The sequence below is a fragment of the Gracilinanus agilis genome, chromosome 3 (genome assembly GCF_016433145.1).
Source record: "Gracilinanus agilis isolate LMUSP501 chromosome 3, AgileGrace, whole genome shotgun sequence".
Lineage (NCBI taxonomy): Eukaryota > Metazoa > Chordata > Mammalia > Didelphimorphia > Didelphidae > Gracilinanus > Gracilinanus agilis.
Genome location: NC_058132.1, coordinates 467,093,429 through 467,119,939, shown reverse-complemented (window position 1 = coordinate 467,119,939; position 26,511 = coordinate 467,093,429).

The following is a 26,511-nucleotide window of genomic DNA, read 5'->3' as shown; positions in this document are numbered from 1 at the left end:
ATAGGGAAATTTGGAATGTTGTGGATAAGTTCACTAACCTTGGCAGTATGCTTTCCAGGGATTACATATAGATGTTGAGGGTGACACATATTTTGTCAGAGCTAGATCAGTGGTTGAAAGGCTCTGAAAGAAAGTATGGGAGAGAAGTAATAATAGGCTGCATACAAAACTGAAAGTCTACAGAGCCTTTGTGCTGATCCCATCATTGTACGTCTATGAAACTTAGGCAGTCTACCAGTACAATGTAGAGAAATTGAACCACTTCCATTTGATTTCTTAGGAAGATTCTTAAAACCACCATAGCAAGAAAAGATACCAGACACTGAGTATTTTGTATACTTCGTATGCTAAACTGTTGGCATTTGATCTCAACTGCAAAGAACCCAACTTCAGTGTATTAGTTCAAATGCCAAATACATGTTTGACAAAAAGACTATTTTCCAGAGCATATACACAAGGCAAACATTCACAATGAAGTCAGAAGTGATTCAGGGATCCTCTAAAAGTATCTCTGAAGAACTTTGGTATCGATTGTGAACAATGAGAGGAGATACTAGCATAGGACCCATCCAGAATAGTATACAAATCAAAGAAGGAAATATGCTCTTTGAACAAAACAGAAGTGCAGAAGCTTTAAGGAAACATGAGATGCACACATTTAGATACATTTCCATTCCAAATATTCATAAAGACTATTTTTGCCAGAACTGTGGTAGAGTTTTCTGACCTCATATTGTTTTAATCAGCCATAGTCAGACACACTGTACCCTATATGATCATGTCATTTTGATCCTCTGCCAGTATGAAGAAAAATAACCAAACAACCACTGTTGTTGTGGCTATTTTTTTCTTCTTTTTTCCTCTTGCTTCATTCCTTTCAAAAATTTTCATGCTTCTTTCAACCTGCTTAATAGAGTGAAAGGGAGATAGAATCTGGCCCTGGCAAAAAGTTTCAAATTAAGGGTTTAGGCTGAAAATCTGAATAAATAGTAGAAGAATCAAAATACTTTGAAACAATACTATCAGCAAGAGATGACCACAAAATTAAAAAAAATAGAAAAAAAGACAAAAATTCCACAAAAACTATGAACAGAGCTTAAAAAAATGGTTACTTCCAGTTTCATTTTGAGTTTGATTTATTGAGCCCTTGCTCCTTTCCCTCACTTCTTATGCCTAAATTTCAGTATTCCCATACTATCTTTTCTCTTCATTCAATGCCCTACCAGGGGTTTTTCTTGTTCATTGGATTTCATATTGGCATTTCAGGTGGTTGGGCTATTAGAAGTCATAAAGGCTTTTGGACTACTGACTTATATTAGCCATGAACTCTGTCTGCCTTTGTGCAATCCTTGATTTGATTGAAGAACTTAACGATGTAATAAATCTTTTCAGATTTCCTGATCATTCTTTAATTTAATGCCTGCTTTAAATCACTGAATATGTATGGAGGAGTTGGGCTCCTCTGCAACCTTTAAAATTTTTATTTTGAATTATGTCTTAAGTCCTTTCAAATGGATCAATTTATGTTTTAAATCCAAATATGTTGTTTCCCAATTAGATCAGGTAAACATAAATACAAGAGTTGGTTGCATTGCTTTGGTGCTCAAGACTTCATCAGGCATCTGAGATATTTGTAGGTTTCCCTTCTTTCTTTGGATGATGGAGATATATCTAATCAGACTCTCTCATCACAATATTAAGCCTGTAGAAGAGAAAGTTTTGGGGAAAATGTAGCTAAATTTGAAGGACATTCATGTAAAAAAAGGAATTTTACTATATGTCATACATATATTAATATATTTTTGTGAAGTGTATAGATGTCACATATTTATTTCATATTTGCCATATATATTACATGTCATTTATTCTATATTTCACAGATAGACAGACAGATAGATAGGTAGGTAGGTAGTTAGATAGATAGATAGATAGATAGATAGATAGATAGATAGACAGATTATATTAGATTTATAGGTAGATATTCCATTTCCATTTGTGCTCAGAGCTCAAAACTAAGAATAAGTAGAAAATTAGATATGAATGGTTAGATTAGCAATTATTATTTCTATTCTTAAATAATTCTGGAGGTCTTTAATTGTTTTGGGTTGAACAAGAGGACTTTTATGGCCTATTCTAGTATTCATGTTCTTTAACTTTTGCATTCAAGATTCAGCCACATAAAATTATAAAACAGAAATGTTAGTATTTAAATAGCATATAAAATAACTGCCCTAATGTTGCTCATTTTCCTGACATATCAATGATGAAGATGGTCCTCCAAACCTATAAAACTGTCATACTGGACTCTGATATGGTCTAAATTACTTAATGATAGAATTCATATTAAAATCATTCATTGGTCTAGCCCTATCTATTGAATCCAGTCAGTATGAATTGATGAACCATGAAAATTTCATCTTTCTCTAAATATCATACAACCTAGATCTTAATGACTACTTTAACCTTAAGAAATTTTGGGGGTCAAAGCCAAGAGAGCAACTTAGTAGCAGCAACAGCTAAAACCTCTCTAACAATTCTTCCAAAACAATCTTTAAAAAGTGCCTCAAAATGACAAGGGTCAAAAATCAATTGCAGGATAAAGTGAGGGGGCTTTTCTACTAAATGCAATTTGAAAGGTAGGCAGAGAGAGTTGATTTTCATGGGTGAAGGGGAAACTGGAAGCAAAACTGCATATCTCAGAGGAGTGCTGGTCACCCAGCCCCCCACCTGCTGTACCAGGTTCTGAGCCTGAGCATAGGCCAATTTCAGGATCCCAGGACCTTGGATATAGCAAAAACAGAGTATCCTGTACACTAGACCCACTCCTTAAATTCCTAGGCCCTGGCCCCAACCTACAGTGAAGCCCAGGAGTCCAGAGTGCTGGACCCTTTAAAGGCTGCACTGTGGTGAAGACTTAACCCCAGAGCAACATAGCTTATCATGGAGAGTTTTGCAAGACAGCAGCAGAGTAGACAGAACTTGTAACTTTCCGAATTTCCAGTTCATAGGCGAAAAAAGGTTGGGAAAGTAAGCAAATAGTAAAAGAAAACACCGAACTTTAGAAAATTTCTAGGCCCTCAGACACAGAAAATAAGCTGAGGATAACATCAAGCAAGGACTGGAGTTTAAAAGGGTATCTAAACTTCCCAGAAAGCGGAGCCTACCTATAATTAGATAGGAAAATGATCAAACAATAAAAAAATCACCTAACTAAAGAATTTTTATGGAGACAAAGAGCAAGATACAGACACAGAAGGGGACAATGAAAGCAAAGGAAACACATGCAAAACCCAAAAGGAAAATATGGATTTGACACAAATTTTTGAAAAGTTCAAAAAAGACTTAAAAAAACAATTAAGAGAGGCAGAGGAAAATGAGGAAGAGAAATGAAAGTGATACAAGAAGAAAGAAAAGAAATGCAAGAAGAAATGGGCTAACTGAAAAAGGAAAACCAAAATCTGACAGAGAAAAATAAGGCCTTGAAAATCAGAACTGGCCATCTAGAAACTAATGATTTCATGAGAAATTAAGAAAAAATAAAGAAGAATCAAAGGAATAAAAAAAGAGAAAAATATGAAATATCTTATTGAAAAAAGAACTGACATAGAAAATAGATCAAAGAGAGACATTTTGAAAATTATAGAACCACCTGAAAGCCATGTTCTAGAAAATTTCTATGGAGACAAAGAGGGAAACACAGATTCATTAGGGGACAGTGAAATTCAAGCACCACACACAAAAATTCAAAGAAAAATAAAAATTGATCTCAAGCACTGGAAGAATTTTAAAAAATAAAAAAAATCAAATAAGACAGTTTGAAGAAAAAATGGAAAAAGAAATGGAAGAAATGCAAAAAGAAAATAATAACTTGAAAAGCAAAATTGGTCACCTGGAAAAAGAAGTACAAAAATCCAATGAAGAAAAGAAATTTCTAAAGAACTGAATTGACCTACTAGAAAAAGAGGCAAAAAGATCCAAGGAAGAAAAGAGTTCCATGAAAAATAGAATGGACCAAATGGAAAAGGAGGACCAAAAGATCATGGAAGAAATTCAAGCATTAAACATTAGAATTAGGCAAATAAAAACTAATGACTTCATGAGACATCAATAAACAATAAAACAAAATCAAAAGAATGAAAAAATAGAAGAAAATATGAAATACCTCACTGAAAAAAAACAATCTAGAAAATAGATCTTGGAAAGACAATTTTAGAATTATTTTACTACCTGAAAATCATTACCAAAAAACCCTCTCACTTCATATTACAAGAAATTATCCAATCTGGTGAAGGAGGCTAGTAGAGAGTAAACTCCAAGAAGAGAGTCACTCCAAGAAGGAAGTCAGCTTCAAGAAGAAAGTAGGTCTCAGGAGTCACCTTCAGCTCCAATCATTATCTGGGAACTTAAATTAGGAATTCTGGGAAGATGGCAGCTTAGACAGAGCAAATCTTAAAAACCTTCGCACCCTTTCCACACTGAGATAGAAAACAATGCTCTTTGAGAAAAAAGAGGACCAAATCTGACAACGGGGCAGAGCAGGGGAATCCTACTGCTGGATAGCTCAAGAGGTACACCAAAAAAAAGGCTTGAATTCTTGAACTGGGTTTGAGGGTATAGAAGGGGAATCCCAGGACTCCTCCGCCACACTCTGTGCAGAGTCTCCTGCGGCCCCTAAAATCTCTGGGAAGGCAGGCACACCAGCCCTGAGAGAGGGCCTTGCTGGTGCTGGACTTGGGGAGTTGAACACAGGCACCAGGAAGGTGGCTGAAGGAGAAAGCCAGAGAAACACACCAAAAACCCTTGGAAGATGGCAGCTTAGATGGAGCCAAACCTGTTTGTTTGTTGTTTGGATAGTGTTTTGTAGTTGTGTTGGTATAATTCCTGTCTTTGTTTTGGTAGATAGATTCCTAAGTATTTTATATTATCTAGGGTTATTTTAAATGGTGTTTCTCTTTCTACCTCTTGCTGTCATGATGTGTTGGAAATATATAGAAATGCTGATGATTTATGTGCCTTTATTTTGTATCCTGCAACTTCGCTAAAGTTGTTGATTATTTCTACTAGCTTTTTAGTTGATTCTCTACAATTTTTTAAGTAGACCATCATATCATCTGCAAAGAGTGATAGTTTAGTCTCCTCATTGCCTATTTTAATACCTTCAATTTCTTTTTCTTCTCTAATTGCTACTGCTAGTGTTTCTAGTACAATGTTAAATAATAGAGGTGATAATGGGCATCCTTGTTTCACTCCTGATCTTATTAGAAAGGCTTCTAATTTATCCCCATTGCATATGATGCTTGTTGATGGTTTTAGATATATACTGTTTATTATTTTTAGAAAAGGACATTCTATTCCTATACTTTCTAGTGTTTTCAGTAGGAATGGGTGTTGTATTTTGTCAAAAACTTTTTCAGCATCTTTTGAGATAATCATGTGGTTTTTGTTGGTTTGCTTGTTGTTGTGGTCAATTATGTGGATGGTTTTCCTAATGCTGAACCATCCTTGCATTCCTGGTATAAATCCCACCTGACCATGATGGATAACCCTCTTGATCACTTGCTGGAGTCTTTTTGCTAGTATTCTATTTAAGATTTTTGCATCTATGTTCATTAGGGAGATTGGTCTATAATTTTCTTTCTCTGTTTTTGATCTACCTGGCTTTGGAATCAGTACAATATTTGTGTCATAAAAGGAATTTGGTAGGACTCCTTCTTTGCTTATTACATCAAATAATTTGTATAGTATTAGGATTAATTGTTCTTTGAATGTTTGATAAAATTCACTTGTGACTACATCAGGCCCTGGAGATTTTTTCTTAGGGAGTTCTTTGGTGGCTTGTTCAATTTCATTTTCTGATATTGTATTATTTAAGTATTCTATTTCTTCTGTTGTTAATCTAGGCAATTTATATTTTTGTAAATATTATCCATGTCACCTAGATTGCTATATTTATTGCCATGTAATTGGGCAAAATAGTTTTTAATGATTGCCTTAACTTCCTCTTCATTAGAGTTGAGGTCTCCCTTTTCATCTTTGATACTGTTAATTTGGTTTTCTTCTTTCCTTTTTTTATTAGATTGACCAGTACTTTGTCTATTTTATCTGCTTTTTTCAAAATACCAGCTTCTAGTCTTATTTATTAATTCAATAATTCTTTTACTTTCAATTTTATTAATTTCTCCTTTGATTTTTAATATTTCTAATTCAGTTCTCATCTGAGGATTTTTAATTTGTTCATTTTCTAGTTTTTTAAGTTGCATGCCCAATTCATTAACCTCTGCCCTCCCTAATTTGTTAATATATGCACTCAGGCATATAAATTTTCCCCTTAAAATGTGTTGGCTGCATCCCTTAGGTTTGGGTAAGATGTCTCATCATTGTCTTCAATGAAATTATTAATTGTTTCTATGATTTGTTCTTTCACTAAATTATTTTGGCACATCATATTATTTAATTTCCAATTGGCTTTTGGTTTGCCTCTCCATGTATTCTTACTAATAACTATTTTTATTGCATTATGATATGAGAAGGTTAATTTATTACTTCTGCTTTTTTGCATTTGTTTGCCATGTTTCTGTGCCCTATTACATGGCCTATCTTTGTGAATGTTCCATGTGCTGCTGAAAAGAAGGTTTATTCCTTTTTGTCCCTATTTATTTTTTTCCATATATCTATTAACTCTAATTTTTCTAGAGTTTCATTAACCTCTCTTATCTCTTTCTTATTTATTTTTTGGTTTGATTTATCTACATCTGATAGGGGAAGGTTGAGATTCCCCACTAGTATGGTTTTACTATTTATTTCATCTTTGAGCTCCACTAGCTTCTCCTTTAGAAATTTGGAAGCTATACTGTTTGGTGCATACATATTGAGTACTGATATTTTTTCATTATTTATACTGCCTTTTATTAGGATGGAGTTACCTTTCCTATCTGTTTTAATCTCATTTATTTTTACTTTGGTTCTGTCAGAGATCATGATAGCAACCCCTGCCTTCTTTTTCTCATTTGAAGCCCAGTAGATTTTGCTCCATCCTCTCATTTTCACTCCATGTATGTCTGTCTGTCTCGTGTGTTTCTTGTAGACAACATATGGTAGGATTTTGGTTTCTAATCCACTCTGCTATTTGCTTCCATTTTATGAGTGAGTTCATCCCATTCACATTCAGAGATATTATTATCAACTGTGTATTCCCAGATATTTTAATTCTCTCTCCTAGTCCTGTCCTTTCTTCTTTTCATTGTTTCCTTCTATACCAGTGTTTGTTTTTAATCAGTTCCTATAATCCCCTCCCTTGTTGTACTTCCCTTTCTCACCCCTCCCTTCTTATTCCCCTCTTATTGTTCTTTAAAGCTACACTGCCCTCTCCCCCAAGCCCTCTCCCTCCCTAGTATTGCTTCCCTCCCCACCTGTCTGTTTGTTACCCTTCTACTTCTCTATAGTGTAATATAGAAAATGGCAGGATGGAATTCCTGCAAGATACAGGGTCAAGCCTCACCCAGAATTCCGGGGGACCCCCCTGAAGAACTCTGGGTGAGGCGACAGTTGTAAAGGAGTTAAACAGTTGATTCCTGGGGGTTCAGGTGAGCAGGTCTCTCTGCTAGCTGTTCCTGGTTTGGGGTTTGCCTGGCTGTCCATAGTGGCAAAAGCCATTGTGGTTTCTACTCAGGAGTTTGCCTGTCTAGTGGAATTAGACCTTCATTGCAATATAATTTTATTATTCATTTAGTTATTTAGATATTAGGAGTAATTACTATTAGCTTTGAGGGCAAGTTAGCTAAAGGTCTGCCACTCCCTCCTGGGGGGGCAGTTTCTACCTAGCTGATCAGGGCTCCCCAGTTTATCCAAATCCTTAATATCCCTTCCCTGCCTTCCTCTTCCTTCTTTTATCAATATAAGCTTTACCTTTAGTAGCAGTGCCTGGGTATTATTTGGGGATACTCACTGCAGCCAGTTGCCAGCCTAAAAAGTCAGATCCTTCTCAGTCCTTAACATCAAGAGATCAAGCTTCTCCTTTGTCCCTCAATAAGACCTGTGGGGAATATAAATTTGAGAAAGGGAACATCATTAAAGATTTGCCTTTGCTGAATCTTGCTTGAAGACACACTGCTCTGTCTCCATTTTTCAACTGAAAACCAACTGCTTGGGGGGAGGGGTTTGAAAGCAAGGAGTACCTTACCTTTTCCCTACTCACTGAAGCTTGTTTGTGGAGGAGAGGGAGTCTTGCAGACTCCTAGCCCAGGCCAGTCCATCAGCTTCCCAACATCCCTGTTATTATAAACATAACATTAGGGCATGAATCAATTTTTTGCCCCAATGGATCTGATTGTTCTTCTCTCTTTAAGTTGATTTCAATGCACTTAAGTATTGAATATTTCCTCTCTCTAACCTCTTTACCCTTACAGTGTATTGTCATTTTTCCCTGTTGGTCCCACGTGCTTCTTTATGGAATATAGATTTATTCCTTTTTGTTTGTTTTCCTATTTTTCTTATTATTATCTTCTTCCCCCCACCCCAGTTTTGCATATATTAATGCATACATACATACATACATACATATAAACACACACACACAAATATATATATATATTACTTGACATTTCATCCTATACAGTTTGTCCCTGTTCCCTCTATGTAAAGTTCTTCTAGTTATCCTGTTGGTAATAACAATTTCTAATATTTGCCAATATGTTCTTTTCCTCTTGGGATACAAATTGATTTAAGTTGTTGGTTCCCTTAAAGAAAAGAATTTTTTTCTCCTCCCCCCATTCTCTTAATTACCTTATGTTGATTCTCTTGAGTTCTGGGGTTGGGCTTCAAACTCTCTGCTTAAGTCTGGTTTTTTTCTTGATGAATTTTTGGAAGTCGTTGATTTTATTGAATTACCATACTTTCCCCTGCAATAATATAGTTAGTTTTGCTGGATAGTTGATTCTTGGTTGTAGACCCAGTTCTCTTGCTTTCTGGGATATTGTGTTCCATGCTTTCTGGTCCTTCAATGTAGATGCAGCCAGATCCTGTGTTATCCTAACTGTGGTTACCTGATATCTGAATGACTTTTTTTTAAGCAGCTTGTAATATTTTTTCCTTGGTCTAGTGGTTTTTGAATTTGGCTATAATATTCCTGGAAGTTGTCAGTCGTGGATTAAATGTAGGAGGTGACCTGTGGATTCTTTCAATTTCCACTTTTTCCTCTTGTTTGAGAACTTCAGGGCAATTTTCTCTGATAATTTCTTGTAAGATGCTAACTAAACTTTTTCTTTTATCATGATATTCTGATAAACCAATAATTCTTAAGTTGTCTCTTCTAGCTCTGTTCTCCATATCTTTGGTTGAATCAATAAAGTGTTTCATATTCTCAAGTTTTTCATTTTTTAAATTGTGTTTAATATATTCTTGCTACCTTGTGAAGTCATTTACTTTTAGTTGTCAGTTCTGTTTTTTACAGACTGAATTTCATCCTTGGATTTTTGTTCATCCTCCTTCTGGTCTGCTTTTCTTTGGAGATCATCTTTTGCCTTCTTTGCTTCATTTTCAAGCTGGCCAATTCTGGCTTTTAAGACTTTATTTTCTCTTTATTTTCTTGTTTTAGTTCATGTATTGTCTTTTTCAAATTGTCTTCAGCCTCTCTTGCCTCTCTTGATTGCTTTTTGAGTTCCTGAAGTTCTTGAGTTAATTGAATTTTGAGATCTTCCAAAGCCTGTGTCCAGTTCACTGGAACTACTACTTCTTCTTCTATTTCTCTTTCATTTGCTCTCTTCTCATTTCCTTGAAAGAAGCTGTCAATTGTCATTTCTTTTCACTTTTTCTGTTGTTTACTGATATTTTTCCTTCCTTCTTCTGCTAGTTTGAGCAGATGTATTTAATGATCTTTGATGAAAGATCTTCCCTCAGCTGGCAATGGAGGTTTGTAGTTACTTTCTCTTTCCTCTGAAGACTTCTTGTCTGTCCAATTGTTGGGATTAATCCTGTACTGATTGGATTAATCTTACTGCTTTATCTGCCCTGAGGCTAAAGCCTTGAGAGGAGGGAAAAATAAACAAACAAAAAAAATGGTGTTACAAGAAGGAGCCTTTTTGCTGAACTGAGCTCTCCAGCAGTGAGGTCCTCCTGAGCTGTTCACTGTGTTTGAACTGGTTTTCTTTTCTCATGAAGCCCTGAGTTCTGTATCTCAGTATGAGGAAGCCAAGCTGTCTGAGGTCTGGGGTCTGGCTCTCTCTAAGCCACCATCTTCCGGGCATTTTTGCTATATTTCTCTGGTTTTTCTCCTCCAGTCACGTCTCCAGTGCCTGTGTTTAACTCCCTGAGTCTGGTGCCAGCAAGGCTCTCTCTGTGGACTGGTGTGCCCAACCACCCAGGCAACTGGAGACTCCACACAGCACATGGGGGAGGCATCCTGGGATTCCCCTTCTACACTCTCAGACATGAAAGTTCAAGAATTGAAGCCTTTTTCTTGGTGTACCTCTTTAGTTGTGCTCCAATAGAGTTCCGCCTGCTCTGTCCCATTATTAGATTTGGTCCTCTTTCTTCTTGAAGCGCATTGTTTTCTATCTTGATGTGTAAGGGTGGAGAGGTTTTAAGATTCACTCAGTCTAAGCCTCTATCTTCCTGGAAATCCTGATTGGTTCTCCTTGATATCTGAATTGTTTATTCCTGGTTTCTTGTAATATTTTCTCCTTAGCTTGGAAGTTCCCAAATTTGGCAATTACATTCCTCTTGGCTGTCTTTTAAGGATTTAATGTAGAGGGTGATCTATGTGCTCTTTCAATGTCTATTTTCGCCCTCTTGTTCAAGAATATCAGGGCAGTTTTCTTGGATAATTTCTTATAGTATAATGTCAAGACCTCCATTTTTTCCAGGTTTTCCAGTAGACCAATGATTCTCAAATTGTCTCTTATAGATCTGTTCTCCATGTCCTCTGTCTTATCAGTGATATAGTTCATGTTTCCATTTATTTTTCCATTCTTTTTACTTTGCTTTTTTAATTCTTGATGTCTTGTGGGATCATTAGATTCTACTTGCCCAATTCTGGTTTTTAAAGACTGTTTTTTTAGGTATGATCTTTTGATTTTCCTTTTTGGTTTGTCTATCCTGCTTTTTCATAGCTTCCAGAAGGTCAGGTATGGTCTCTAATTTGCTTATCATTTCATGTGATTTCTGGACTTCTTTTTCTAAGTGGGAGATGCTATTTTTTAAACTACTATTTTCTTTTTTGAATTACTTGCGTTTCTATTTCCCTCTTTTCTTGCCAAGTTTCTTCTATCTTATTTGGTTCTTGAACTCCAATTTGAGTTCTTCAAGGGCTTGTGACCAATTTCCATTTTGTGTTTTTGGAATGTTTGAATGTGTTTGCTTGTTTGTCTCTCTCTGCTGTTGCCTCTATACTCTGCTGTTTTTCCCCATAGAAGTTATCCAATATCAGAGGCTTTTTCTTTTTTTTTTTTGGTAGTTGTAGATTATGGTTTTGGGTTTGGGTTGCCATTGCTGTGTTAGTTTTTTCTTCCCTCACCAGCCAGAAGAATGAGTGAGGAGTGAAGGCAGCTTTCTCTGTATTGAGCTACAGAGCAGTTTTTGCTCTTAGGCTATTTTTCCAATGTCCCCCATGTCTGTTATGGGCCGTCCCTCTCTGCGCTATCTCTGGGCCCATGCTCTGCCTCAGCCTCCTTGGGTCCCAAGTCTTGCTCCCCTCAAGGGTAAGTCTGTGGTGCCCTCATCCAGCCCCTGAGAACCTAGAGATTTCCTGAGCATTCACTCTGACTCTGGAGGTAGTTGGAATGGGGGAGTGGTGATCAGCTCGAGCTTTGGTAGTTGTAATTTTGCTCACTTATAGTGTGGAAATGCTCAAATACTGCCTACCTTCAAGGCTGTACCCTACAGTAGAGCCTCTTTATTTGTCTGATTTTGATTTTTGTCCATTTGAGGCACTTTATATTGGTTGGTTGTGAGGAAAAGACCTTTGATTCTACTTTATGTCCATATTAGCCCTGAAGTCCCCCCATAGGACTTTAAAACTGTGTACTTGCTGATCCATTAATTCTCTTCTTGGGTTTATACCCCAAAAATATTTTTTTTAAAGTCATGAAAGGTAAACCCAAAGAGCCCAACTTTAGGGACATGAATCCACTATTTGATAAAAACTGCTGGGAAATTTGGAAAACAACATGGGAGAGATTAGGTTTAGATCAACACCTCACACCCTACACCAAGATAAATTCAGAATGGGTGAATGTCTTGAATATAAAGAGGGAAACTATAAATAAGTTAAGTGAACACAGAATAGTATACTTGTCAGATCTCTGGGAAAGGAAAGATTTTAAAACCAAGCAAGAGTTAGAGAAAATTACAAAATGTAAATTAAATGGTTTTGATTATATTAAACTAAAAAGCTTTGTACAAACAAAAACAATGTAGTCAAAATCAGAAGGGAAACAACAAATTGGGAAAAAATCTTTATAACAAAAAACTCTGACAGGGGTCTAATTACTCAAATATACAAGGAGTTAAAGCAATTGTATAAAAAATCAAGCCATTCCCCAATTGATAAATGGGCAAGAGACATGAATAGGCAATTTTCAGGTAAAGAAATCAAAAGTATCAATAAACACATGAGAAAGTGTTCTAAATCTCTAATAATTAGAGAAATGCAAATCAAAACAACTCTGAGGTATCACCTCACACCTAGCAGATTGGCTAAAATGAAAGAAGGGGAGAGTGATGAATGTTGGAGGGGATCAAAATTGGGACATTAATGCATTGCTGGTGGAGTTGTGCCTGCCCTTTGATCTAGCCATACCATTATTGGGTTTGTACCCCAAAGAGATCATAGATAAACAGACTTGTACAAAAATATTTATAGCTGCGCTTTTTGTGGTGGCAAAAAACTGGAAAAGGTGGGTATGTCCTTCAATTGGGGAATGGCTGAACAAATTGTGGTATATGCTGGTGATGGAATACTATTGTGCTAAAAGGAATAATAAACTGGAGGAATTCCAGGTGAACTGGAAAGACCTCCAGGAACTGATGCAGAGTGAGAGGAGCAGAGCCAGAAGAACACTGTACACAGAGACTGATATATTATGGTAAAATCCAATGTAATGGACTTCTGTACCAGCAGCAATGTAATGACACAGGACAGCTCTGAGGGATATATGGAAAGGAACGCTACCCACATTCAGAGGAAGGACTGCAGGAGAGGAAACATATAAGAAAAACAACTGCTTGAATGCATGGGTCGGGGTAGACATGAATCAGGATGTAGACTCGAAACCACCACACCAATGCAACTAAGAACAATTTGGAAATAGGTTTTGATCAACGACACATGACAAAACCAGTGGAAATGTGCGTCGGCTATGTAGGGGGATGCGGGGGGTGAAGGGGAAAGTAGGAGCATGAATCATGTAACTATGTTAAAAACGAATATTAATACATGTTTAAAAAATAAAAGTCATGAAAGGAAAGCAGCTAGATGGTTCTATTAATAACGAATCAGACCTGGAGATGAGAGGTCTCAAGTTCTAACCTGGTCTTAGACAATGCTAAGTATGTCTAGACTAGTCTCTTGACCTCAATTCCTTCTCTCTTATTGCTCTTCTGACTTGGAATTGATTGATTCTAAGATTGACTCTTGGAATATTGATTCTAAGTTAGAAAGTAAGGTTTTTTAAAGGGGAAAATGACCTATTTGTACAAAAATATTCATAGCAGCTCTTTTTGTGATGGCAAAGAATTTGATATTGAAGGTATGTCCATCATTTTGGGAATGGCTATACAAGTTATGGTCTACGATTTTAATGGAATAACAATGGGCTATAAAAATGATGAGCAGAATCATTTCAGAAAAACCTAGAAAGTCCTATATGAACTGCAAGGAGAAATGAACAGAATTAGCTAATCAATGTGCACAGAAATAATAGTAACATATGATGAACAACTATTAATGGCTTCGCTATTCTCAGTATGACAATGATCTAAGATAATGTTAAAGGACTGGTGATGAAAAATCCTGACATACTCCAGAGAGAGAACTTCTGGGATCTGAATTCACATCAAAGAATAATGTTTTTCACTTTGTTTTTTTGTTTGTTTTTTTTTAGCTTAATTTGTGTCTTCTCCTATAGCATTACCATTATTGAGGTGTAATTTTGCATAATCTCATGTGTATATCTACATTAGATTACTTGAAATCTTGGAGAAGAGAGAAGAGAGGGGCAGCATGGTGAGTCAGGCATAGAGATGGGAGGTGTTAGGTTCAAATCTGGCCTCAGACACTTCTTAGCTACATGACCCTGGGCAAGTCACTTAACTCCCATTGCCTAGCCCTTACCACTGTTTTGCCTTGGAACCAATACACAGTATCGATTCTAAGACAGAAGATAAGGATTTGTTTTTTTTTAAGTGAGGGAAGGAATACAAAGAATTGGAAACTTCAGATTTTGGAAGCAAATGTTAAAAGTTGTTATTTTGTGTAATTGAAAAATAGAATATATAAGTGTAAGAAAAGAGAATGTAAGAAAAAGAAATAAAGAAAAACAAAATAGGATTCCAAAGATATGATGTATTTTCCTGATTTAGGAAGTGGCTGAATTCAGAAAGCCAGCATTTTAAAATCTTAACACCAGGGGTTTTACTATGCTTTCCTCTTCTGTCCCTTCCCACCCTCATCTAGAACAAGTAACACTTTGATTTATTCTCACATTAGCTTGTATCAATTTAACACTTTAGATATGATAAAACAAATTAAAATTTCATTTGAAAATATTTTTGTTTTAAATTGGATTTTCTGAAATTAAATATCTCTTTCCTTAGAGCAAATCCTAGAGTAACTTGCTTAGCAGGTTGATAAACTAATTGTTCAAAATCATTATATATAAAAAATCTCAACATTAGAAAATAATGGGGACTATACTTTTCTTAAAGAGTAAAGGAAAAGAAAACCCAAGCCATGTATGGAGAAGTTAAGCACATGACTGTTATTTTCAAAAGTATCTATCATAGTATATACTTTATATACCATAGTATATACAACACGAAAGTATACAGTACAAATTGAGGTCAGTATATTTTGGTTCAAATCCTGGCTCAGTAAGTTATTATTTGAATGATTGTACAAATCACTCAGCACCTCTGAGCTTTCATTTCCATCCCTGTAAGACATAAGTACTATGTTTTGAAGTAGATCTGTCATTTTATTGGTTAAGAGAATTTCCTGTTCTAATGCAAATATGCAACTTATTGTCCTAAAAGAGAATTCCCTGGAGCTCTCATAAATTAACTGTATTGGCCAGGGTCATGAAGCAGGGGATGTGTCAGAGACAGAACTTGAACTCAGTGCTTCTTGGTCTAGACTCTGCTTCTCTTTCCACTATCCTGACACTGCCTCTTCAGAATATTAATCATTGCATTATTTACTTCTAAGAACAGTTGTATGGAGGGTATTTTGTAAAACAGTATAAAATGAGAGTTATTATTAGTCATATTTATGGCTCAAATTAGCTCTAAGGGGGAAAGCTAAGCAGATGGTGAAGAGAGAGAGAAAGGCTCCTTAGATCTGAAAATAATAGCTATATCATCTGGGAGAATACCTAGAGAAGGCTCTAGGGCTCCATAAAAGACTTCTACTCCTTTGCAGTAAGAAGGCACCCCGGAGCTCATAAAGAGATCAAAGAATTAAGAATGCAAAAAGCTAAGAATTAGAAAGTTCTGCTTTCAGATCTAACAGCATCTCAGCTATATCTCCTCATCTTTTTCTCCCCATTGGAATTTGGATATATGTAATGAATTGCTAATAACTTATTAATAAAGATTTGGTATTTATCAGGCCTTTTATAGATGCCAATTCCTGCCGGAAGTGTCCTAAAAGGTTCAATTATTCATTCTCTTGAGAATGGGGTGGGGGTTTGGGAGCTGGACAAAGGAAATGTGTGCCCAAGGAGAAAGACAGATCTAGTAAATCATGACCAAATATAGAATTCTACAACCTTCCAGTAGAAACATCAATCAAAGCGGACAGTGTCCAGGTTAATACCGTGCCTGAGGTCTAGATGATTCTTCCTAATTATTATATTATCCTATTCCTAATTATTATATATATTATATACACTTATGATATATATATTATATAATTATATATATAATTATATTGTATATAATTATATATATATATATAAGGCTTCATCTCTTCCTTATGCCCATAGCTGTTTAAGAGTTTTTCAGTCTCTGAAAATGNGTATATAATTATATATATATATAAGGCTTCATCTCTTCCTTATGCCCATAGCTGTTTAAGAGTTTTTCAGTCTCTGAAAATGTCCTGTTCAACTGTAAATTCTAATATTTCAGAAACAATGAACTTCCTTACCATCTAATAACTTAGTAGAATGAGTAGGAATGATATATTTGGTAGGTATGTCCTTTTGTGGAATGAGGTGAAAGGGAAGCGATAAGCACAAATGAAATAGAAATTTCTTCTATTTCACAGTTTTGCCAAAGGCTGAAGTTAGCACATTTCACTCTGCATATTCCTGATTATAGGCCAATAAAACCCAGCCCTAAATTGATCTAAATTGCCAACATAAAAAAAATGTTTTAGTGATTGTGTACTAATTAGATTGGTTTTATTTGTTCATGGTTATGGTGAAAAGTAAAATAGGAAGAATTCTAGTCTTCTCTCTACATTCAGAATTACTTCTGTCTCTGAGCTTCAATTTCTTGATCTCAGAGTGTGGATTAAAACACTTTTCACATATTTGTTTCTAGGATCATAGAATCATAAATTCAGAGCTATATGGAGAGTCTTTCAACTGGTGTAATTTGTCCCTCCCCTATCCCCAACATCTCAGGGATATATTTTCTTTTACTTTATAGTTTGGGGAAGTAAATTCAAAATTTAGTCTGGTTCCTTACTAGTATTATTCCCATAAAGTTCAAGTCCAAATGTAAATGAGTTCTTCCCTCATCTAACACTTGGATGAGCATGTAGCAAGTGTCTAGAGCAAAATATGAAAACAGATTTTCTAACTAAATCTTCATTGTCTCTTCTGGTAGGAAAGAAAAATGTAAATTAGGAATTGGGAAACCTAAATTATGATCCTGGTTTTACTACAACTAGCTGTGTAACATAGGTAAATTCTAACTTTAATGAATCAATTGCATAGTTGTAAAAAAAGAAAAATTGACCTAGATATCTCAGATTTCTTCTAGACCTCGAATAATAATAGTAATAATAAAAATTGCTTTTTTGTTGAAAAGTTTCTCTACTTGGAAGTCATTTGTGGGTCAAATAAATTCACTTGTAAGGATGGCAGATAAATGAGACAATCAATCAACTAATCTCCAAAGCAAGTCTATTGAATCTATTCATTAATCAACAGAATTATACTGGGTGCCAGAAATCCTTGAAAACCATTAAATGAAATGGATGGCACTCCATTAGGTATGTTGGTATTATTTGAGGAAACTTGATCATGCTTTGTGTCTTTTTTTTTCTTTCAATACAACAGGAATCCAGTTCAAAACCTAGCATTCAAAGATCTGAAAACGTTGCTTGGTGTGGGAGAATAAAGTGTAAAATTTTTGTCTTTGACCAGAAGAGGACCATATAACTGTAAAAAGAGGAATTGGATTTCTCATTGATTTTCTAGTACCCTTCCCATAAGAGCTAACAATGGTTTCTGCTTTAAAAGACAACTAGAAAATTTCACTCTAAGGGAAACTTCATGAGTATCCCATAAAGGAAAAAAGAAAAGATTTGCTTATAGCCATAAGCTATGAGTTAATCTTTTACCACATGTTTTTTAAGCTTGAATCCCTTCAACTTTGCATAAATTTGTTGGAAAGTATGTCTCAAGCTTTTTGAGCGAATATTTTACACCAACTCTTCCTACTAGGTAACATTACTTAAAATTAATGAAATCTTAGTATTTCTATTAACTATTAATTACAATAGAAATACTTCAGAGGAGGCTTTTGAGTTATAATATTAAATATGACAGTTATATCAGATAGAAGAAATTTTCTATAGGAAGAAATGAGAAAAGAGTGTATTTCAGGTAGTTGGAAAAATTGGTAATATTTGTCCATTTTGTCTAGAAGATATAAAAGGGTAAAATAAGTCTAGAAAAGCAAACTAGAGCCATATAATAAATATCTGTTATAGTCAATATGAGATGTTTGCTGAAGTTGAATTAAGGCCTCTGGCCAGAGTGACAGTTGGCTGTTATTTTTCAGTTGGGAGTGACTTAGCTGTACAAGTCTTCAGTGCTCAGTTTTAGTCTCTCTTACATCCCAGAGTGTGTTCCCACAAACCTCTTAGTTAATTTATACTATCCCTGGTGACCCCATTACCTTACTTGTATTTTCTACACAGGAGATAAATTTGGTGCATTTCCATGTCTAGCTTTCTTTCCTTCCTCTGAGGGCTGCTGTGAATGTCGGACTTTTGAACAGGTAGATTAGCTTGGGCATGTGGTTTTATTTTGTTATCTTTTCATTCCTTTATTTCTAGTGATTATATATAAATCTTATAAAATATAATATTTGAAGTTACTGCAAGTTCATTTTAATTTTTATATAACCAATGATGGCAGCCCAATAGATATATTAATCTTGATTATAGTAAATAATGTTATCTGGGTACTATATATGATATAATCTAAAGTGTTAATAATTCCCTCCCCCCATTATTTTACCAAGGAATTTTTCAATCTGTACGTCTGTAGAAATTTAAGAAGTTTTATAGGTCCATATAATGTGAAGGCAGGGGTATCATAAAAACAACAGCAGTAGCAACAACAGAGTGGATGAAAAATACACATGCCCTAGATCATGACTTGAAGATGAAGAAAAGCCCATCAAATCAGGTCATCAATCTGTGTTACCTGCACAAATGCTGAAGATTGATAATAAGCTGGGCTTAGAATTGGGTGAAAAGAGGAGACTGGTCTGAATTGCATTTGGAAGAAGTCATAGAGTTTTCAATGACTGCCAATCATTATCTCTTTAACAATCATCTTCTTAGTGAAATGATATAATTATAATTATGTAATGAACTCACTCTGGCTCTCTCTTAGAGCAGGGTCTGCTATATTGGCCCCCTTCAATGTTCTAAGATTTCCTAAGGGATATTTAGGGAGAAGCTTCTCAACTCCCATTGACTCAAGTTCTCACTAGTTTTATTCCACTTACTTTCCCCTTTTGTGTGAGATAAGTAAGTAACTTCCAGTTCATCTAACATTAGGCAGCTTTTATGAAGAGATAAACACTTGGAAGACAGAGCAAGAAGAAAGCACAAATATTGTCACTAATACCGCAGGGGGAATATTCTTGCCTGCACTACATTGTGCTCTAGGAAGAAGAGGCTCAATTAAGTTCAGTTCTTACATAGCTTTGGTCCCACCAAGTTAGTGTCCAAAAGCTACACCGGTGCTGATTGAATGCTTGTCTCCAGGATAGTTGGATGGGGATGGTGTCTCCAAGATCACTTCTTACTCCACAAAGCATTGACACTGTACTGGCTACAAACTCTGATTCAAGAACTCTGGGATTCTGTGAGAGCCTCCACTTAATTCATCATCTGGGACCCAGATGCTGAGCTAGTCTCATACTCGATCTCAGAAGTGACAGGCATCTCCAAAGCACCTTGTGGACCTTTTAAATTAACAGGGTGAAAGACTCAACTCCATTGACCTGAAAAGGAAAAAAAAAACAAATATGGAAGTTAAGGATTGATCCCCTTTCTGAGGTCCAGATGACTTCAGTGGGGAGAGTCACCCTCCCAAGCAAACTCTCCCCTTAGAGCATTGCTTCACTGTTTATCCATGACTTACTAAGAAGTCATCAAGTTCTCCCAAAAATTCTGCCACAAAAGAGACAATAGCTGGTCTAGGTGGTGCTTTTTGAATGCCTTCACTGTCATCCTTTTTAAAATATAAGGTTTGTATATAAAATTCAGTTTCAGAATGGCTATAATGCTTCCCTTGCTCTACAAGCATTTTTATTCTGTGTCATCACAATTCTACCAGAGACAGGAAGCAAGCTCCCAGGCACCTCCGCTGGGATAATGTTATTAGACACAATTTTTGCATAGGACAGACCCTAATAACAATTAAAATATCAGACATCCCCAAAGTAAGGGGAAGAACACATGGCAGATATAAACAAGTGGCAGTTTAGTAGCAATGAATTGTGTAAAAGAAATGTTGTAGCAGATATTATTAAAAGCACATATAATAAGAAAAAGTAGAAATACAACTAGTGGGGAATGCAAATAAAAAGGAGTCAACTAAAGTGACACATTGGAAATAATAAAAAATAACTAATATTTATATAGATCTTTACAGTTTATAAAGTGTTTTTCAAATATTATCTTATTTTATCATCCCTGGGAGTCAAATGTTATTATTAGCCTCATTCTACAAATAAGGAAATGGAGACAAAGAAAGTTTAAGTGACTTGTGCAGAGTAACTCAGCTGGTAAGTACCTTAGCTAGTCTTTGAACATAGGTCTTCCTGATTCCAACTTCAACACTCTATCCTTTTTATTTTTTAGATGCCTAAGTACACATTGGCATACCCAAGATACTAAAAGAATAATGAGAAAGTCCCTAATGAACCTAATTAGTTCCTATGAAACTTAGGGGAAAACTTGCACAAGAATTACACAGGATGAGAAGGTACAAAGTCTTTGTGGATGTATATTATGTAATTCTAGATCACTCAAAGCATCAAAGAAAAAGATATGCATTCATCCTAAAATGATTTCTGTAAAAATTGAAGCCTAGACTTGTTCACTGAGATGAAGAATATAATTGGCTGATTGGTTGTGAAGATGTGAAAGTTGGGGTGACTTTTTTGTTTTTGTCTTTGTCTTTATCTAGGGGGAATTGAGAAGACTAGCTTCTTTCTCTCTTTTTGATTATCATGTAGCCCATCCATCAACAAGTCTTTAAGTTTTACATCTGGAATCACAGTTTAATTTTGGTTTTGAGTCAGTGAGGAAAATTATATTTGTTTTAGAGACTGGAGTTAAGTGCCAGTAAATAATAATAAGTAGCTTTATATAATGCTTTAAGGTATGTAAAATGCTTTATCAGTATCTCATTTTAGCCTCATATCAACCCTTGGAAGTAGGTGACATGATCTTTATTTTACAGATGAATAAAATGAAGCAGAAAAATAAAATGAAGTAGACAGCTTAAGCAATGCCTAAACTCACACAACTATTAAGTGAGGCTACATTTGAATTCAGTTCCTCTTGAATTTGGTACCAGTTCTCTATTCACAATGCCCCTTAGCTTCTTAATGCAGTTTATTCGAATTACAGTATGTTGTGCTATTTGCATTAAGCCTGCATTGGGAGATGAATTGGAATTGTCAAAAATCCAAACAGCAAACAGTATGCAAAATTTCACATTGCTTAGAATGAGGGTTAATCACAATGGAATGAGGAGTTATTTGATAGGATGGAAAAATTTGTGGAGAGATGAAAGAAGTTTGGGTAAGGCAGCTGAAAAAAAGTTTTTTTTTTGATTATTGTTTAGCATCACAAGGAAATACAAGGCAGGTGGAAGATTCCCAAATAGAGAAGTTGTTTACTTAGATCTGTTCTGAAAAACTCATTAGAGAGTAATCTGATACCAATTTGAATTGGTGTTCTAAGGTAAAAGTAAAGGAAAATATAATTGATAGGGAACACACCCCGGATCAAGTTAATAGACTTGACATACCAGGCAAGACCTGCCAGTCTGCTAAGTTATGACTTGGACAAGTAAGAAAATATATGTAATATAATAAATATATTAAACAAATAATATATTTTATATATCCATATATTTGGTAATTGTCATTTAATTAATGCATTAAAAAGAATTTAAACTCAGCTGGAATAGAGGGTGAATTTAGGCAGATTTGTAGAGGCAATTATAAATAGCTATATGTCACCCAGAAAAAAATGAGAGAAAAAAAAATCAAGTTCAATGATAACCTGAAAATTAATTCAAGACCAGCTGAGAGTCAGGATAAATCTAATAGTTTCAAGCCTGCTGTTTGGCTTCATTCTAAAGCAACAGAAATAACTCTTCTAGAACTAACTAATAAAATATCAGGAAACTCACAGTTATCTAAGTCTTGGCAATGAATAGAAGCTTAAAAGATACTTAATCAAATACAGCTCAATAGGCAACACTGTTTGTTTAAAAAAATCTTTTCCAAATAGAAGTTAGCTTTCACTATCTAGTATTTTTCAGAACAATGAGCCTTTGTATCTTTCCTGGCTGTTAATGGATCATCAGTGTTATCAGAACCTGTGGCATCTCACAATGAATAATAGAGGAAGTAAATAATGAGTAGGCAAAAGCTGTATCTCTGATACTTCTTCCTTCCAACCTCCTAGGCTAATTGAGGAATATAAGATTTACAAAGTAAGGAGATAAAAGTTACAACAAACCAGTAGAGGTGTCACTGGAAGTCATTGAAACTTGCAAAAACGAAGTAAACCAAACTGCAAAAAGCATTACTAAGGAAATGAAAGTTTCCCTCCCCTTCTCTTCTCCACCCCCACTGTACCTCTGGCTAGAAAAGATATTTATTTTCATCATATAGCATAAACTTGGACTGAGAAACAGGAATTTTGAATTTAAATCTTGGCATTCAATGATTTCTGTGTGGCAGTTAATCTGTCCAAGTGATTTCTTGAAATGTCTCCATCTTTCCTAACTCACCACCCACTCTTTTCCTCAACCATGTCTAATCTGGCTCCTGTCCCTACCACCCTATTGAAATGATCAACTCTTAGGCTTCTTTTTCCAATCTTAATTCTCTTTGACCTCTGTCACATTTTATGCCATTGACCAAGACCTTTTTCTGAATGTTGTCTTTGGGTAAGTGTTCATTTTTGAAAAACAACTCTTTCTTTTCCCCATTAACATTTATTTTTTCTGTCTCCTCATCCTTTCTTCAGATTTTGAAAGTGTCTGCTCCTCCAATCATCTGTTCATGCAACTAATTTTTTTTTCTAAACTCTTTTTCTTGGTAATTATATTAACTCTCACAAATTAAAACTTCACCCCTCTGCAGATGATTTTCATGTCATGGTTGAGAAAACTTAATCATGGTATTAGGATCATCTGCGAATTATGAGTCCATATGAAGAAAAGGTGGAACTCCAGGAATTGGAATGACTACGAAGTTCTAGATGAACCCTCTTCCCCCACCAGAACGAACACCTTTGAAGTGGTGGTAGGATGTAAAGAGAAAAAGTCTTTAAGTATCAACCAAGCCTCCTTTCTTTCCACTCCTTTCTGACTAGAGAAGGACGTAGACTGATTTGAGAGTTCCAGGGAATCATGGAACTATTCATTTTTTTATCACTCTCATTTTTTCCGTTGGTATCCTGGACACCAGTTCATATGGTTACCCAGACTCAGATTAGCTGGTAACAGGGTTTATATCATTGAGAACCAAAGATAAACCAATTTCATAGCTCCATGAGATTGTAAGAAAAGAGGTTTGAACCATACCTTTGGGAAATTTTTGGAGCAACTCATAAATGGGAAAAAAAGTACTTCTAGAAACAAGGAACTATAAATTACCCCCTTGTATCATATACTCTTTATGTGTGGGCACTTTTTTTTCCTATGGGGATTATGTATATACTGAAGGGAGATACAGTATAGACCTTTTTTCAAAGAGTAGATTTTGTTCCCGGGCAGTGAAATATCAGCAGATAGAGTTCTAGGTGTGAAGTCAAATTATTCAGTCATTTTTCAGTGGTGTCTGACTCTTTGTGACCCCATTTAGGTATTCCTTGGCAAATAACCACTTGAATGGTTTGACTTTTACTTTTCCAGATCATTTTACAGATGAAGAAACCAAGGTAAATAGGGTGAGGTGACTTACCCAGGGTCACACACCTAGCTGCTTTATGTTCCTGTCCATACTTTCCTATAAATCCTTTGGAAATGAATGTACTTCTCCACTTGACAATGTATTTTCCTTTATTTCAATCCACCATCTTGTCTAATCATACAGTTCCTGGATGATATCCATTACACCACTTTTATTTTGCAGAATTCCTACTTGAATGCCTCATCAGCTTTTGTAGCCTCTATCATGCTGGAAAAGATTCAAGTATGGTCTTGGCAAGAGAATGAGGACCAACCCAGCCAAATACAGAGAAGCTTATAACCAGTAGATTTCCCACTAAATGATGAATTATGTATCCATGCCCACTCATGTAACTCACCTTTCATAACAAATAAATTACTAGGACCTGTCAATTCTACTGCCAAAATATCTCATGTTTATTACTTCTTTTCTGTTCTCAGTGCAACTGTTAAAGTACAAATTCATTTTGCCCACCAACTCAGATTCTTGAAACAGCTTCCCAAGAGGTCAGCCTGACTCCACTGACCCCTCTTCAATCCTTCCTCCAGGCAGTAGACTTACTAATTTCTTTCTGCATTTATCTAGTCATTCAATTCCTCAAAAAACAACAACAATGCTTTTATCTTCACTAGTTCCTTATTGCCTATTAAATTTTTTTAAAGACCTTCCATATTATGGAAAACCATTCATAGCTCTTCATAATGTGGTTGGTTCCACACCCCTTATTCCACAGTAGTCCTATCCATTTGCTCTATGATCATGATCTCTCATATATATCTTGGACATCCCTAAGTCCATGTTTTTGCCTTCACTTTTCCCAAAGCCAGCAATAAACTCTGATTGGACCCATTGAAATTCTAATCATTCTTCAAGTCACAGCTCAAATGCCACCTCTAATGAATAGGCAGAGTGTATATTTCTAAATCCTTTTTTTTTTTTTTGTTTTCCACAGACATCAACATGACAGAATTATTTCCTGTTCTTTGACAGATTTGAGTTTTCATTTCCTTTTGCCCTCAGTTCAATTTAGCCCACATTTGTTAAGCCTCCTTTGCATTTATGGAGCAATCGAGACAGAAGGAGTTTCCAAAATCCTGGATTTAGAGAAGATGATATTCAACCAAAGACCATGAGAGAAAAGGATTGCTCAGTTGCAAGCAATTTGTGATATGGTAGAAGATGACATATGAAGCCATTCTCATATAATAAGCAATCGTCACTAGATTAAGAACTTTATTGCTTCTGGGTTTATCAAGTAAAATTGTAGTAAATGGAAAGTGAAGTTTGAATTTATAAAATATCCTAAATTTTGGGAAGTATTTTAATAGTGGATTTAGATGGTATATTTTTCTATTACAGAGGGCAGCTGTATTAAATCTTTCATGTTGGTAGAGGAGAGGAAGTTCTGTCTGAATAATCTGATAATTGGAAGGAAATGGAATTTGGGAGTATGAATTACTGACTTTGACTTTTCAAACCGGTTAATTTCCTTTCTCCCTGTCTGTCCAAGTGCCTTCACCCTACTTTATTATTGCCAGTTCTGGCTTCTGTCCTCACCTCACCCTGGCTCCACCCATCTCAGCATTATGGCTACTTCCAAGGTCCTCTGAATAAGGATTAAAAGAGCCAGCATTAAAATAAAGTGGATCTCCTAGACTCAAGTGTATTCACATGATGAAATGAGCTGTTCACGGTATGTCGTTTACATTGGCAGAAGGCTGCTTGATTACGCTCTGACTTTTAAAAAATTTCATTTCCATCAGTGAATCTGTTGGAATTGATTGGAATTCATCATTTGGTTTGTATAACTACTTTAGCAAGGCAGAAAGAACAAACTATATACAACATTCATGACCTCATTTTACAGTCTGGGTGGTCGTCTTTAAAAATCATGTGAGACATAATAAGCAAAGGTAGTAAAAAACATGGGAAGAGGGTGTATGATTAGCAGGATGGTAGAATAGTTATTTTCTACAAACCCTTTCAAATCCACAACTTCAAAAGAAAAGAATTATGTGCCAGATTTAAAATAATTGTATTGGATTCCAGAAGATATAAAGCTAGAAATCAAGACCAAGATTAAAAACCCCATGAATTAATACTAGAGAACTTAATTCGGCACTTTTTGTCCAAGCTCTTCTAAACACCCATTTAAAAGAGCACAAACAAAACTTGAGGTTTGGGATCAATACCTAGAACTCTGGTGGAGATATCCCGTTATTTAAGAGTTATGTGATCTTGGGTCACCTAATAACTTCTCTTGTTCTGTGAACAATCCCCAATTTAAAAAAAAATTAAAAGAAAAAACAGGTTAGCAAGACTAAGGAAAATGTCATCAGGTCCTAGTAATGTGAGGCATGTGTATTTTTTCATCTCTTTTCTAGGTCCAAGATTAATCATCATAATTATGCAGAATTCAATTTAATTTTCTTCCTTCTGTTTATATTTTATAGATATTGCCATCTTTCATTTTCTTCCTTCTGCTTACCTTCTTTGATATTCTTGCTCTTAGAACTTTATCCAGCCCTCCTTTGCTCCATTCTCATTTTACCTTGTATTATACTGATTTATTTTTATACCCCATTGCGTCCTCCCTCCCTCCCTCCCTCCCTCTCCCCCCCCCCCTCT